The sequence below is a fragment of the Ambystoma mexicanum genome, chromosome 2p, assembly GCF_040938575.1.
Source record: "Ambystoma mexicanum isolate Mex_15411 chromosome 2p, UKY_AmexF1_1, whole genome shotgun sequence".
In the NCBI taxonomy this organism is placed as follows: domain Eukaryota; kingdom Metazoa; phylum Chordata; class Amphibia; order Caudata; family Ambystomatidae; genus Ambystoma; species Ambystoma mexicanum.
The window spans coordinates 1057907019-1057922933 of NC_090923.1; positions in this window are offsets into that span (position 1 = coordinate 1057907019).

Here is a 15915-nt window from a genome sequence, read left to right on the forward strand (position 1 = left end):
GATTGTACGGACTATATAGACTTAGTCGTTCAAATAGATCACAGACTGCAGAACAGGAAGGCCGATCGTTCCAAGTTTGATGCTCGAGTATTTTCCAAACCGCCAACTCCTTCCAAAGGAGTAGACTCCGGGGAACCCATGCAAATAGGGGGTCTGAAAGGTCCTCTAACACAAAAGGAGCGGGAAAGGAGAAAACAGTTGCAATTATGCCTCTATTGCGGAAACTCAGGGCACTTTCTTCGAGACTGTCCGGTGAAACCTGCCAAGAAGGCAGTAGGAGCTGCAGTTACCAAAGTTACAAACTCTGAGCAGGGAAACGACCTCGCCCGACAAGAATAGAGGTCCTCTTGCCGAGCGTGAAAACCAGTTCCGTGACCTCGCATTTCGTGATACCTATGGTCCTCACTAGCCCTGATAATCCGGATCGATTACATGCAATTGAAGCTTACTTCGACAGCGGTGCCATCGGCAATTATGTGGATCATGAAATGGTTTTGAGGATGAATCTAACTCTTTGTCCCAAGGCTGTAAAGGACGTCATTACTACGGTGGATGGTACGGAGATAGCCTCCGGGCCAGTAACGCATACCACTCAAGAAGTGACGCTAGTAAGTCAAGATGGACACCATGAGAAGATCGTGTTCAATGTGATCAAGGCCCCTCAGTTTCAGATTATTCTAGGAATACCTTGGTTAGAGAAACACAATCCTCTGATCGATTGGCGAGCAAGAACGGTCCAGTTTCCAGAATGTGTCTCTACTTGTCACCCTCCACCTGGTGTTGCACTGGCAGCAATTTCTTCAGAGACTCCCCAGTTACCTCCCGAATACCTAGAATACCAAGATGTTTTCCGGAAGGATCAGGCTAACTCTTTACCTCCTCATAGGTCTTATGACTGCCAGATAGACCTGATACCTGGATCTACTCCTCCTTGTAGTAGAATTTATGCCCTCACCGAGCCTGAGAACCTTCACCTTCGACAATACCTGGATCAATACCTGGCAAATGGGTTTATTCGTCCTTCCAAGTCCCCTGCTTCTTCAGCTTTGTTCTTCGTTCCAAAAAAGGAAGGAGACCTTAGAACTTGTATAGATTATCGCTCCCTGAACCAGATCACCGTTAAGAATAGATATCCGTTACCTTTGATCCCTGAACTCCTGGACCAAGTCAGAAAAGCATGCATATATACAAAGCTGGATCTTAGAGGAGCTTACCACTTGGTACGAGTAAAAGAGGGCGATGAATGGAAGACGCAGAAGCGAAAAGGAAGGTCTTGAGTTGCTTCTGGAACCAGAGGTGGTTCTGCTCAAGTTTGAGAGAGGCTGTTCCAGAGGGAGGCCGCAGCCGAAGAAATAGATCTTCCCCCAACTCTCTGCTTGGAGAAGCGTTTGACCCTCAGAGATTAGGCAGTGGATGCGAGGTGAACTCGAGCAGGAAGATGTTTTGGAAGAGAAAGTTAGAGGTAAAGCGGTCCTAGGCCCCAGAAAGCCTTGTGGACAATGTAGAAGGTCTTGAAGTTGATCCTTGCAACCACGGGGAGCCATTTAAGAGATTTCAGAGCTGGAGAAATACGATCCCTGGGCTTGAGGCCAAGGAAAAGTCTTGCCGTCCTGTTCTGGTTAAGTTGTAAAGGTAGAAGAGTAGAATCAGGAAGATTTAGAAAGAGGCTGATGCAATAGTCCAGCTTAGAGAGAACCAGAGCTCTGGAGACAGTGAGAAAAGGAAGAATACCTCTGAGGAGGTGCAACTGATAGTTTGACTTCCTCAAGACGTCAGAGATGTGAGGAGAGAAGGAGAGGGTGGAGTTCAAGATGACACCAAGGTTCTTAGCCACACAGGAAGGAGCAGGAAGAGGGCCCAGAGAGGGTGGCCCGAGAGAGAGAGCGGATGGAGCGGGTGTACCAATGGGGAGGATCACAGTCTTACTGGCATTAAGGCAGAGATCATTGGCGGCACACCATTCCTGAATTGCGGTATGAGAGAGGTTAGATCTGGTTTGAGAGAAGAACAAGAGGTGGCTGAGGGGAACCTCAAAGAGAGTTGAGTGTCATCTGCATAACACTGAAAATTAGATCTGAAAGTAGCGATGCAGTGGGCAAGAGATGCCAGGTAGTGGGTGAAGAGCCAGGGAGAGAGGTTAAATCCCTGGGGAACACCACAAGTAGAGAGACAAATAGAAGAGAGGAAAGACACCAGTTGGACCTGAGAGGGTCAGTCAGTGAGAAAGGAGGTCAACCAGGCCAGGGGCTGATCAGTAATACCAAGGTTGTCCTGGAGACGATTGAGTAGGATGGCATAGTTGAACGTGTCAAAAGCAGAGGATAGATGAAGGAGAATGAGGAGAGAAGGGAGATTTGAGTCAAGATTGGAGAGCAAGTCTTCACGGGTGTTTAGGAAAGCAGTTTCTGTGCTTCTGGAAGCTCTGAAGCCAGACTGGTGGTCATGGAGGAAACCAACAGATTCAGTATGTAGATTAAGCTGTGAGATTGCCAGCTTTTCCAAGAAATTGCTCAGGAAAGGACTGATGGAGATCGGGTGATAGTTAGCCGGAGAGGAAGGATCAGCCGAGGGCTTCTTTAGAAGGGATGCACAAGAGAGTGCTTAAGGGGGAGGGGACAGTTCCAGTGGCAAAGGAGTGATTGCAGAAATCGACCAAGGCTGGAGCAAGGGTGTCGATGTGGTCCTTGATTGTTCTGGATCAGCGGGGTAGAACCTGCTTTGATGAGACTTTCATAGATCAGACTTGTCTTGAAACATTGTCAGGAGTGAACAGGGGAAAGGGGGAGAAGGGAGGAGGAAAGACGGCCTCAGACGGGGCAGGAGTGGTAGAGGAGAAGGAAGAGGAGGTAAAAGAAGAGAGGGTGGCCAGGATGTTCTGGGTTTTAGTTGTAAAATGAAAGGCCAAGGCTGTGCAGAGGGCCTAGGAGGGAACGGGAGAGGTAGAGACTGCAGCAGGATTGGCCTGCTCCTTGAAAAGCTTGTCTGAATTGTTAGATGCTGCATAGATGCGGGCTTGGATATAGGCTCTCTTCTTAGAGAGGACGGAGAGTCTGTACTGCCTTTGGAGTAGGCGGCAGGCCAGTTTGTCAGTGGGTGCGCCCAAGGCCCTCAACTTCCTCTCCGCCGCCCTACACTTGCGTTTAAAGGCAGCAAGGTCGGAATCGTACCAAGAGTTGCACTTGGATTTGGGCTTCAAGCGGATCCTCATGACAGGGGCAAGGACATCCAGAGTGTTAGAGATAGATAGATGGAGGCTAGAAAGGGCCGTGTCAGGGTGTGAGTCAGCCAAGGGTGCAGCAGGAGGAGAGAAAGTAGCTGCAAAACCCTCAAATGACACACGCTTCATGGATCGAATGACCGAGATGGTGGGTGACAGTGCTGGAGTCTGCTTGACCTGCAGGGAAGAAAGAGAGAGGTGGGAAGAAAGGAGAAAGTGATCACTCCAAGAGAGAGGAGTGGTGGGAGGGTTGGAGAAGGGGAGGTCTGAGGAGATCATAACATCCAGGGTGTGCCTTGCAGATTGAGTCCAGCCAGAGGGAAGAATAGAGAGAGCAAGAGAGAGAGAGAATCACATAGGTTGCAAAAGAGTCCAGAAGAAGTGCTGGTAGAATCCAGTTGGATGTTCAAGTCTCTGAGGAGGAGAAATTAGGAGGTAGAGTCAAGGAGTGAAGAGGAGAGGTCAGACCACTCAGAGAGGAAGAGGGAGACCTGACCAGGCAGCCTGTAGATATTACCCACAGTGAAAGAGAGGGCAGGAGAGATGGTGAGCCTGCAGACCAGTTCTTGCTCTGGTGCCAAATAATGGATGACCACAAAGAGCGATATTCACAGAAGATTCCTCATACTATATGGGGGCTTCTGTCCTTAGGCATGAGGTGTATGGGACTGCTGCCCATTTCTGGGTTGGCTGTTTTGTTTCAGAAGAACTTGGGGCGACATTGAAGAGAGGAACTATTTTTTCTTCTTTTATTGACCTTCATAGGAAGTGTTTGGTCCCCGAGTTGCAAATCACTCGTTGATGGTTCAAAAAAACAAACAAAGTGTTCGTAAAAAATAATTAAAAACAAGGAATTTCATCCATAGTACATTGTTTTTATGGTCTAGTTCATGGGGTATCCCTGGTTGATTTCTGGGATATCCTTGGTTAAAAGGTGGTCGACCGGTTTCAATGATGGCTATTTATCATCTTCTTCAGGACCGTGATTTTAGCTTGTCTCAGGGAGATCAAGGGCAGGTGAGGGGTGCGGGGGCCATCATCCCATCTACCTAAGGGAAAGAGAAAACAAAAGTGGGTTTTGAGTCTTGAGGTCACTGTAATTTCTTATGCTTAATCTATTAAGGGAGTGTTTTTTTAATTATTTAGAATAAATTAATTAAAGAACATTAGGATTAACTGGTCAAAAGATTGCGCTTGACCAAGCAGGATGGCATGCGCACAGAGTCCAATGAATCCACCCTTATGGTATTTTGAACACAGGACAGAGGGGCTTGTGGTATAAAACTCCTGACATACGCCCCGTTTTTGCTGTTTTACAGGATTCGAGAGACGCACTACCACAGCTGATTAAAAACCCGGCTAACAGCCTGCACACGCCGGAGCTGTTATAAGGTAACCACCAGCAATTAATGCCATCAAAAGAATCAAAAATATCCAGAACGACCATGAATGACTGTTCAGTTAATCCTAATGTTCTTTAATTAATTTATTCTAAATAATTAAAAAAGCACTCCCTTATTAGATTAAGCATAAGAAATTACAATGACCTCAAGACTCAAAACCCACTTTGGTTTTCTCTTTCTCTTAGGTAGATGGGATGATGGCCCCCGCACCCCTCACCTACCCTTGATCTCCCTGAGACAAGCTAAAATCATGGTCCTGAAGAAGATGATAAATAGCCATCATCGAAACTGGTCGACCACCTTTTAACCAAGGATATCCCAGAAATCAACCAGGGATACCCCGTGAACTAGACCATACAAACACTGTACTATGGATGAAGTTCCCTGTTTTTAATTATTTTTTATGAACACTTTGTTTGTTTTTTTGAACCATCAACGAGTGATTTGTAACTCGGGGACCACACACTTCCTATGAAGGTCAATAAAAGAAGAACAAATAGTTCCTCTCTGAAATGTGGCCCCAAGTTCTTCTGAAACAAAACAGCCAACCCAGAAATGGCCAGCAGTCCCATACACCTCACACCTAAGGACAGAAGCCCCCATATAGTATGAGGAATCTTCTGTGAATATCACTCTTTGAGGTCATCCATTAATTGGCACCAGAGCAAGAACCAGCCTCCACACTGAAAAAAGGTGGACCCCAAAAAGTGTTCATGTGTGTTAAAAACATTGTTCCAAATAACACTTCGGGAAAAAACTTTGAAGTATAATTCATCGCCTCCCTGAATGTGATCCAGAGCCTGCAGACCAGGCCTTCAAGGGAGGAGTAGTGCTGATGTTTTTTTAAATAATATTTTTATTTGTATATGGTTTCATTAAACCTTTACAAAATTTTAAACAGGTATTAAAATTCGAGTAAAATCTAAATAAAAAAATTAAAAATGTCAGCATCAAAGAAAACATGGAGATTACATTATTACAATACGAACACTGTCATCGAAGTAATGTTAATGTCTCCACCATTTCAACTGCATATTCAGATAGTATTCAAGTAATTTTGCAGACATCTTTCAGAAATCGAACAACCGCTATCTTCAGAGGTATACCAGAACCATGCATCATTTCCCACCATAGTGTTTCAGTTAACACACGATCTATTGAGTTTACAAATTTAGCGAAGTATTTGATTTGTGCTGCCATTAACGGCTTACATTCTAACAGGAGATGATATAGAGTTTCTTTCTCTCCCGGCTCATGACAGAACCTGAAAGAAATTCAATATTAGTTGTCTCTCTGTGTATGTTGCTGGTCCGAATCTCCATAACTTCGCCTGTGTTACAAACATTAAAACGGAAACGCATAATCTCATTACGGAGAGCTCGACCTGGGTATTTTAGGAGATATGGCTCCACAGCACCCACAGCCTTCTGATGGGTTATTATATAAAAGTATAGTTTTGAGTTGGCCACCTTTGAGATGGTGTTAGACCAGTCTACACATTGGAGTAATTTTTTCACGTAGACAGGATTTTTAATCAGAGTATCTGTATCCAACCCCAACTTCGAAAGGGTTTCCTTACTTGAAATTTTTAATTTGACCAATCGGTCAAGTCCAGACATACAGCATTAAGACCTTGTCCCAGAATCCTGTATAGGTTGTCTCCTGAATCTATAGAGGGATAGCCTGCTCCACCTAATCCAGAAATTCCAGGTTAAAAGTCCCAACTCATAATGTAGGACTTCAACAGGGATAGATTTCGGGTCCCAATACATGCATCCCTTTAATACCTTCGATTCTATTTTTGCAAATTCTAGCATCATGGCATCTGGAAGGATTTCTACACCGTAAACCATTTTTGGGGTGACTTTTAGCCTAAAATAACGAAGCAGTGTCAGGATGGAAAATTGACCAAATTTTGAGTCTATTTTTTTTAATTTTTTTTAGTTGTGCTATCAAAGGAATACCTTTCGTTCGAAGGTGCTCTCGATACAACCCTTGATTGTTTCTATTCAGAATCGGGAAACCAAGGTACATCATTGCCGAGTGAACCTGCAATTTTTCATTATTCAACCATCAAGAGTAAACCTTCCCACTTTTCTTTAGGTTCGTGTTATAAAGGATAACTATAATCATTTTACTTGGGTTAATTTTAAGAAGGTTTACAGCCGTGTATTCATAAAAGGCCGAAATCATGCATTGCAGACCTTTAGGGGACTGGTCAATGAGAAGGAAATCATCAGCATATGCTACCCAGGGAATAGGGGTAGTGCCAATTTTCGGAGGAATAAATGAACATTTCTCCAAACAGATACCCACATCCAAAACATATAAGTTTAACAATGTCGGGCCAAAAAGACATCTGTGTCTTAATCCATTACCAATTTCCAGTGAGCCCAAAAGAAGGCCATCCATATTTAACCTAATCTGCACCCGAGAGTGAAGATGAAGGTGAATTAAGATAGAAAGCAAATTTAGGGGCATCCCTAGGGTTTTTAGTTTCCCCTAGATAATATCTCTATCCACACTGTCAAATGCCATACTAAGATTTATGGCTGCCAGGTAGATTGTGGGTGCATCCGTTTTCCAGTCCTTAGATTGCAGAATGGTCAAAAGAAGTCCACCCACTTCTGTGCCAATCCCCTTTCTAACCCCAAATTGCAGGGGTGAAAGGAGAGATTCTTGCTTCATGCATTGGTTAATTTTCTTTAATATCGATCCTGCAAAGATCTTTGAGTCTGCGTCAAGAATAGCAATAGGGCGATAACTCTTAGGGGAACTCCTGTCCCCCTTTTTAAAAATTGGTACAATGTATGAAAGATGCCAGGATATTGGTTGACGTCTTTAAACAGGAAATAGAGAATCTTTGCCAACCTCCCGTGTTCCCTTGAAATGTAGCATTCGAGAGGCCATTAGGACCTCCCGCTCTCAAAGAACTAGATGATTTTATTTGTACTTCCATATCCATAACAGAATAATATACAGACCATGGTAAGGATAAGATCGCACTCCAGTTCCCAGCTGGAGTTTCTTTTCTATATACTTGATCAAAATGCCCTAACCATCCCTGCTCCAATATCAGATTGGTTTGAGAGGTAATTTGACAGGATTCCAAGTTATTAAGCAGTAACCAAAATTGCCTAGATAAACTGTCCCTCAATAAAGATAGCATCTGTTCATTATCTGGCTGATGAAGGGAGTGCCTGTAACCAATAAGCCAATTTTTATAAGATTGCTTAAGCTTTCTGATACTAAAATTCAATGTGTCAGCATCTGGGGTAGATTTCCTAAATTGCCTTATTTCTCTCTGAAGAACTGATTTCTTAACTCTAACCATCCCATCATATATGTGAGAATGTTTAGCCCTGCACGAGGGGGCCCGTTGCTTAACAGAAAGAGAGTTGAGTGTAGATCTTACTAATGTGGTGAAATTGTGATGAAAATAGTGGACAATTTTTTCATCTATCGTCAATTCCTCAAAGGTTTTCAAAAATAGCCTATTTGCCTTCATAACATTACCCTGATGCCAACTGAATCTATTTTTAGAAAGATTTAATTGAACGTTAATCGGGTAGGTTAACCCGAGGGTTTAAGCCCCTGTGGGGCAAAAGAGACTGTAAGAAAACTATGGTCACTATAGGACGACTTACTAATCTCATAGTTTGTCACCAGCTCTAATAAACATTGTGACCCATAAATGTAATCTATCGTTGAAGAATAAGCACCATTAGACCATGTAGGAGTCGATCTTTCATTATCTCAATTAACATATACCGATGACAGTCCCCAGTCCAAAAAGAATGTAAACCACAATTTCCCAAATCTTGATTTTCGTCTAATATTACCTAAGGCATTCGTCTCGATATGTTTAGAAAGTTCTAAATCACACCAACAAATGTGTCAGCTGAAATATCTGCATTTAGGTCACCCAAGATCATTATTTGAAGACCCGGATACATCAACATTTCTGATGACACATAGTCATAGATTCAGAGTTACAAGGGCTTCTTCCAAATGTATTTCTACAGACCAATAGATGTTAATAATTAGGATTAAGATTTTCCCCTTCTGCACTGTCATCTCAAGAAACACTGATAAAAATCCTGTTGCAATCAGTTTATAGTTACGGACGTTCAGACATCCCTTTGTGGAAACAGCCGTTATTAGGCCCCCGAAGGACGACCCAAAGGGCCCTGAGAGGCCAATTCCTGATAACATGAGTATCCCTCCATCACAACCAAACCTGTCGTCCAAGTTTCCTGCAAACACACAACCGAATATTGGGTTAATATTCCACAAACTTCTGTAGAATTCAACAAATGGCAGTAATCCCTTGAGTTCCATGACAGAACTGAAAAATCATTCACATTAAAGAGAGACCTTCATTTCCTTAAGCTGTGTAATGGAGTCTCTCAGCGACAGGGCTAGCCATCTCCAACTAGATTCCTTTTCCGGCACAACCCTTGGCTTGGCATATTGTACATTAGAGGTAACGTCGCTAATCTTTTTTTGGTCTAATTTCGCCCCGCTCACGGGTCTACCTTCCTTGGGAGGAGGGAGAATATCGTATACCATTCTATTAAATTCCTCTGTAGCGTTCAAAAATGCCTCCGACAATGCCCTTGTGTAAAACACCAAACGAACACAGTTGTATCAGTCTGGGTGGATAAAATCTACCAATTTAATGTCTGCTGAGGAAACTGTACTAAGTGCTTCAATTTCATTATACATAGCTAGGATTCTACCCCTAGTTAAAGAAACATAACAATCTTATTTGAATAAATACTACAGAATTACACTAGGATACTCTGGAAAGGCAACCTTTCCCCATCGAGTCTCTTCCAGATTACAAATCGAGCGAGAATTAGGGTGGGCTCTAGGAGAGACATTACTCTCATACTCTCATACACGCTGAGTTTCCTTCGATCTTTTGATATGTGGGGAATCCATAACTTCCCTGGACTCGGCCCAAGTTACCTCTCTCTTTGGAAGTAGGAGTTTTTGACTAGGTAAAGATTCCATCTCAGCCTCTGGGTCCACAGAACCCAGAGTTATCTCAGCTGCCTCTTGGGGAGGATGTACCTTTGTTGTCTCTGCATTCACGTGCTCATGCAACAATGTTTTAACCAACAATCTCAGAGCACCTTCTTTTCCAGGGTCTGTTGAATCTGGCAAGACCTTAGACACCCCAATTCCATTCAAACCCAATTCACCCCTTCCACCTAGACAAAGGTTACTTATTTCAAGCTCACTTCCTCCACACTTTTCCAAAGAACGTTTTAGCAGAGGAAGTAAGTCTTTCTGTCTTGCCTGACTCAAAAGTCCCTGTATCAAAACATTCACATCATGGAAGTCATCCTCTTTACTTTTAATTTTGGTGGCTGGACTAATAAGGGTGGGCACCATCGCATTCTCCGCGAGGGAGCAGAATTCATAGCCACCTCCACTGAGGAAGCCATTCCTGCCATTTCACTTAAACAGGACATTGGGATGGATGCTCTAATTTTCTCCTTTGTCCTAAAATCCAACAGATCCCTCTCCTCTGGATCTAAGCCAGGACCTTCCACAGAACACTCTGTCTGCTTGAGGGAACAATTATCTACATTCCTCATAGCCACATTCTCCATGGTCTCGATTTTTGGTCTCCATGGAAATGATTTTTCCTTCATTTTTTAATTTTATCGCATCCATGATTGGCCTGGGGCACAAGATCGGGCGATTATTATTCAACTCTAATGCTTTTTTACTGGCCTCATTTGATTGACTCAGATTCAGGGTACCTTCCTCCCGGTGTACTATGGGGTGTGGAGTACTTATTGGTGGTACTTTTGCTTTCCCCATTTTATTAGCTCTAGCTAAATCAATTTCATTTTTCTCTGGCATCGAGTCTTTCAAGGCAAAACACTTTAGGGCCTTCATATATCGTTTTTTCTCTTTACGAGAAATGAAGAATCTGAAGTTACTTTCTTCTGTCCGCCCCTGACTTTCCATCGATGCTTGTGTCTCTGCCACATGAATCTCTTGCTTCCGCCTCAAGAATATCTGTAAGCATCGATGGACTGTCTAATTTCTCCTCACTTAACAGTTCTGCAGATGTAGGGGATTCGTGGTGATATCTTTGTGCCATCAGGTCTTCCAACTGTTTCTGGATAATGGACAGTTTAAGGGCCTGGTCAGAATTCTGTGTAATCAGCTTTGTCATAATATCTATTTCTGCCAATTTGCTAGATGATAGGTTCAACACAGAAAGTTGACTAGCATCCGACAGATTTTGCTCCTTAGGCTCCAAAAGAAAATCCGTTTGTGCTGAGGTCTCTTTTGTGAGTAAGGGCCTCATTGCACGGTAGGCAGTAAGGGTTTACTGGTACCAGTAAGGGCACCAGTACCGGTAAACCCTTACCGCCTTACTACGAGTTCCCTTTGCGGGACCCGACCTTAACGGCTGGTTTTACCAGCCGTTAAAGTAGGGTGCCGCAAAGGGACCTCAGTGCCAATTACGGTACCGCAATTTGGGGTACCGTAATTAGCGGCTTCCCCATTCCCATTGAGCCCTATGGGGGCAAAAATGGGAATGGGGAAGTGCCTTGGTGAATGGGGAATTACCGCCCCCGCTCACCTTGGAGTAGGGCGGTAATTTCGCCATCCACCAAGTCGGCCACGGTAAAATACCAGCGTCAACCATGGCGCTAACAGCGCCATGGTTACCGCCTACCGTGTAATGAGGCCCTAATTGTTTTACGTGCGTAGCTTTAGAGCAACTTACTTGAAGAGAAAGAGATGGAGGGATTTCCGTCAGCTTCTTTATAATATCCTGTGTAAAATTGAGTCCCTCTAATTTATTTACTTGACCGAGGATTTCGGCCAATTTAAGGTTCAGGTCCCTAATTTCATAATGGGTACGCTCATGGCCTTTGTCTAAGAGGTTCAAGATCCTGGTCAACACTAGAAACGTAATTTCTGCTTCCTGCTGGTCTTGAAGGAAAGAGGCATCGATGTTATTAGCTACCCTTGGAAGTGAGGTTAGGAATGGGGGGGAATTGATCTTGGGCTCGAACATGATTGCATTTTGTTCCTGTGTATCGGGACTTCAGAATCATAAAAAGAGGGAAGATTATTATTTTTTATTTGTTTTTCATTTTTCCCTTTTTTTTCGTCATGCCTGCCCGAGGGGTTCTCAAAGAGAGAGACGTGGTGGACAGGATTTAAAAAGTCCTGGCTAGGGATCTGGGTTCCATCATAGTCCATTTTATGGAAATGTACACTATCAATCCCTCCTCCCCGTGGCTGAATAGGAGTAGAAGGTCCCAGTAAGAGGCGAACCTGCCTTTCAAGTTCTGCCGTTACTACCGGGGCCATCATTGAGTAATCCAGCGAAGGCTTTATCAAATGTATTCCTTTATTCAATGCCTGGCTATACGGACAGTTCCGGACACTAAGAAAACTATGTTGAACTCATAAATCTGGATCCAGAACTGTATCAAGAGGGAAAACATTCAGAATCCCAATTTGGGACGGAAAGGCCAACCCATCCATAATAGCCTTAGGGTGACCTTCGACCTGGGGCCCAATGTTTTCAACCATGCCTCCCTCGAGAGTTTTATGATCCATATTCATTATTACCTCATCCTTGTGAGGCAAGATTGAATCCTCGTATTCCAAGGAGCTGTCCCCCGAATGATCTAAATAGCTTTCTAAGGAAGGGTCTTCAGCATCATTTTTTTTCAGCTCTTTTTTATTCAAAATGGAAGGCCTCATTTTTCCACTCCTAAGGGGTCCCGCCATCACTCACCAAAAGCTAGACAGTCCCCGAAGAAGAGGAGGGACTATGTGCAAACTACCCCGCACTTTCCATAAAAAGGGAGTGAAAAAATGGCCGTGCCCAACAAAATCACCCCAACCACCATAGACCACAGTCTCAAACGTAAGCGTCAATTCACGACCTCGCACCTTAAAAGTAACTATCAGTAGAATTGAAAGACTTCCATATGAGAGTAAAGAAGAGAAGGCAGCTATATGGTAACACAAAAGCTGATGCAAAATTGACTCACAGTAGCCCAAACAGAACGTTCAGTAAACAACTGTAGTCGACTAAAGTCTTCCCACTTACTTCGAAGAAAAAAAAAAAGATGAATTCATCCCAAGACCCAGGGTAATAATTCTCTGAGCCCAATCGAATGATAGTTAAGCCAAAGGCATACAATTGCTACTAGCCTTGCCTATGCCAGTGCCAGCGAACAGTAAACAGCATTTACTGTCATGTCCCGGTCCTGGAAGGTATGGCATCGATGGGTTTCTGCTTATCGTAGGTTGCTATTGCCATTCAGAAGCGTTAGGTGCGGTCTAGCCTACCACCAAGATGGCCGCCACCTTACAGCGTTTCTATAACAATGCACTGAAGCCTGCGTCCGGTGCGTTGGATCGCTCCTTGGTACCCGCTGCCGTTCTGGTTCTCCTAGCCGCGCGCCGCCCCTCCAGTAGCGAGTTTTTCGCCTTCCTTTCCCGCGGCAGCCCTCGGTCGCCGCTCCTCTCATTTCTCCTCCTCCCTTCGCTTCTGAGAATTGCTGCCTCCATTCCGGGTGCGTCTCTCAGCTGCACACTCCTTCTCTCCAGTTACCGGCTTTTCGAATCTTTTCCTCCTGCTGAGTCTCTACCCTTCTCACGGCACACTTCCGGGTTTACCATGAGCTTCCTCCTCCTCCTGTGCTCCTGCACGCTCTGCAGCCATCCTGGCATTCCAACTCTAGCAACCTTTTTACTCACTCATTCATTCTTTCATCTCCTTCTATTCCACTTACCTTTTCATACTCATGGTTGAATCCATCTAGGCCATCTAACAACATTAAGGTATGATGTGGCACACCTCCACCTGCCTTTTGAAAGACCAACCTCTTCAAAAGCGGAATCTTTCTCCGGAGCTGTCAGAGTCTATCAGAGGTTTTTGGTGCCGAAAAAGCTTTTCCCCTGAATCTGAGGCAGGCTTTCTGGGGATCCCTTTTGGTTAGGAAATTGTTTCCTGCAAAGGTGACCTCCATCTGAGCTCGTCCTTATCTGCACGATAAGAGGGTAAAGGTAAAGAAGAAGACCAAGAAAGTGACTTCCCGAAGGAGACAGACCTCACAGACAAGGAAAGCTTCATCAGGAGAGTCAGGTGAGGAGGGGTCACGGGAGAGTTCCATAGACATTTCCAGCCACGACACTAACTTCCACTTCCTGGGGCACGCGCACAGGGGCGCTTGCCTAGTGCTTATATGCCTCGGTGCATGCGACAGAGGGCGTGGTTTACTTGCCGAAAGCAGGTCTCGTCAAGCGTTCTATTGGGCAAAAGGAGAAAAGAAAAAAAAAGGAATCAGCGTACGAACAAAAGTACAAATAAACAGTGCGGTGGGACAAGGTATACAAGCAGAACAAGCAGCACTAGCCACTCTGAAGATAAATAAAAGCAACTTCAGTAAAGTCCCAAAAGTACATACGTTGCTTAATGTCCCAAGTAAATGTTCTGTGCGTTACAGCGCTGTAACACAGCAAGCTTCATCTTGCCGACTGCTGCACCAAGTCCGGGAACAACTTCACGTGTCTTCTTCGTGGAGCCCACCATTCTGCTCACCAGCACTCCTTGCCAGCAAACAGCACTTACTGGCACTTCCTGGGGCGCGCGCACAGGGGCGCGTGCCTAGTGCTTATATGCCTTGGCGCACGGGACAGGGGACGTGGTTTACTTGCCGAAGGCAGGTCTCGTCAGGCTTTCTATTGGGCAAAAGGATAAAAGAAAAAAAAGGGATCAACGTACGAACAAACGTATGAACAAACAGTGCAGCGGGACAAGGTATGCAAGCAGCACAAGCAGCACTAGCCGCTCGGAAGATAAACAAAAGCAACTTCAGTAAAGTCCCAAAAGTACATACGTTGCTTAATGTCCCAAGTAAATGTTCTGTGTGTTACGGCACTGTAACAAGCTTCCTCTTGCCTACTGCTGCACCAAGTCCGGGAACAACTTGACATGTCTTCCTCGTGGAGCCCACAATTCTGCTCACCAGCACTCCTTGCCAGAAAACAGCACTTACTGACACTTCCTGGGGCGCGCGCCCAGGGGCGCGTGCCTAGTGCTTATATGCCTCGGCGCACGCAACAGGGAGCGTGGCTTACTTGCCAATGGCAGGTCTCGTCAGGCTTTGTTGCTTAATGTCCCAAGTAAATCTTCTGCGTGTTACAGCGCTGTAACACGGCAAGCTTCCTCTTGCCTACTGCTGCACCAAGTCCAGGAACAACTTCACGTGTCTTCCTCGTGGAGCCCACAATTCTGTAGTGGCCAAAGCACAGTTTGTTATATTTTCGTGACCTTATGCCATTTACACCAATAAACATGTGTTTTACAGTGAATCTGCCAATCATGACTTCCGTTTCAAAGCCTATGTGCTTTTTTGTCCTTTGTGGACTGCAGAGTGATCCTTCCTTTGCTTGCAGTTCACTCATGGCAGTGCTTGTCTGCCGAAGTGCGTTTTATTTCCTATCCAAACCTACCCACCCTAGTAGGAACTTTATTGACCTGTCTTTATTTCTGCCTCTCCTCCTCTGAATTCTCCAATGACCCCTGTCCCTCCAATCACTCCATTGTTCAATTTACCATCACAGGACCTCCACCTTCTACTCCTCTCCCCCCCTCATGGGCTAAGAGAAAAGGCAGGTAGCACTTGCTTGCCACATACTTTGATGATGTGGGGATCTCTCTCCTCTATTCATGTATCTTCCATTCACTGTGCTTTTTCTGACTTTGACTATGCACTTATGACTCTATCTGTTCCCACATTCACACTTTCCCACCCCATGCGCAGCTGTGGATTACTTGTGAAATTCAGACCCTGAAAACAAACATGGGCAGTGACCTATGACCCTGGTGCAAGCTACAGACCCCAACCCTAATACTAGCCTACACAAATTCCCTTTCTGCTATCACCCCTGCTCTGGACTGCCAAATCCTCCTACTTCACAAACCAGTTGTTCTGACCTATCCTAGGTCAATAGGCTCTGCCCTGGTTATAGGCCTTCCTTCTTCAATGTACTCCACTGTTTCTAGCCCCTCTCCTACTTCTTGTGCTCCCACCTGTGCATTGCCCTAACAGGTGCAATGCCGACCCCTCTTCCATTTAGAATCATGCAGTACCATCCATTCTTTTCTCTTCCACCTTTCCCAGGCTCTCAATCTGAATTCCAGATACACCCTAACCTTCTGAAACAGATCTTCAGCTATCTATTTTTGACGGTATCCCTGTCATCTGCATCTGTGTCACTGCACACGTCCCG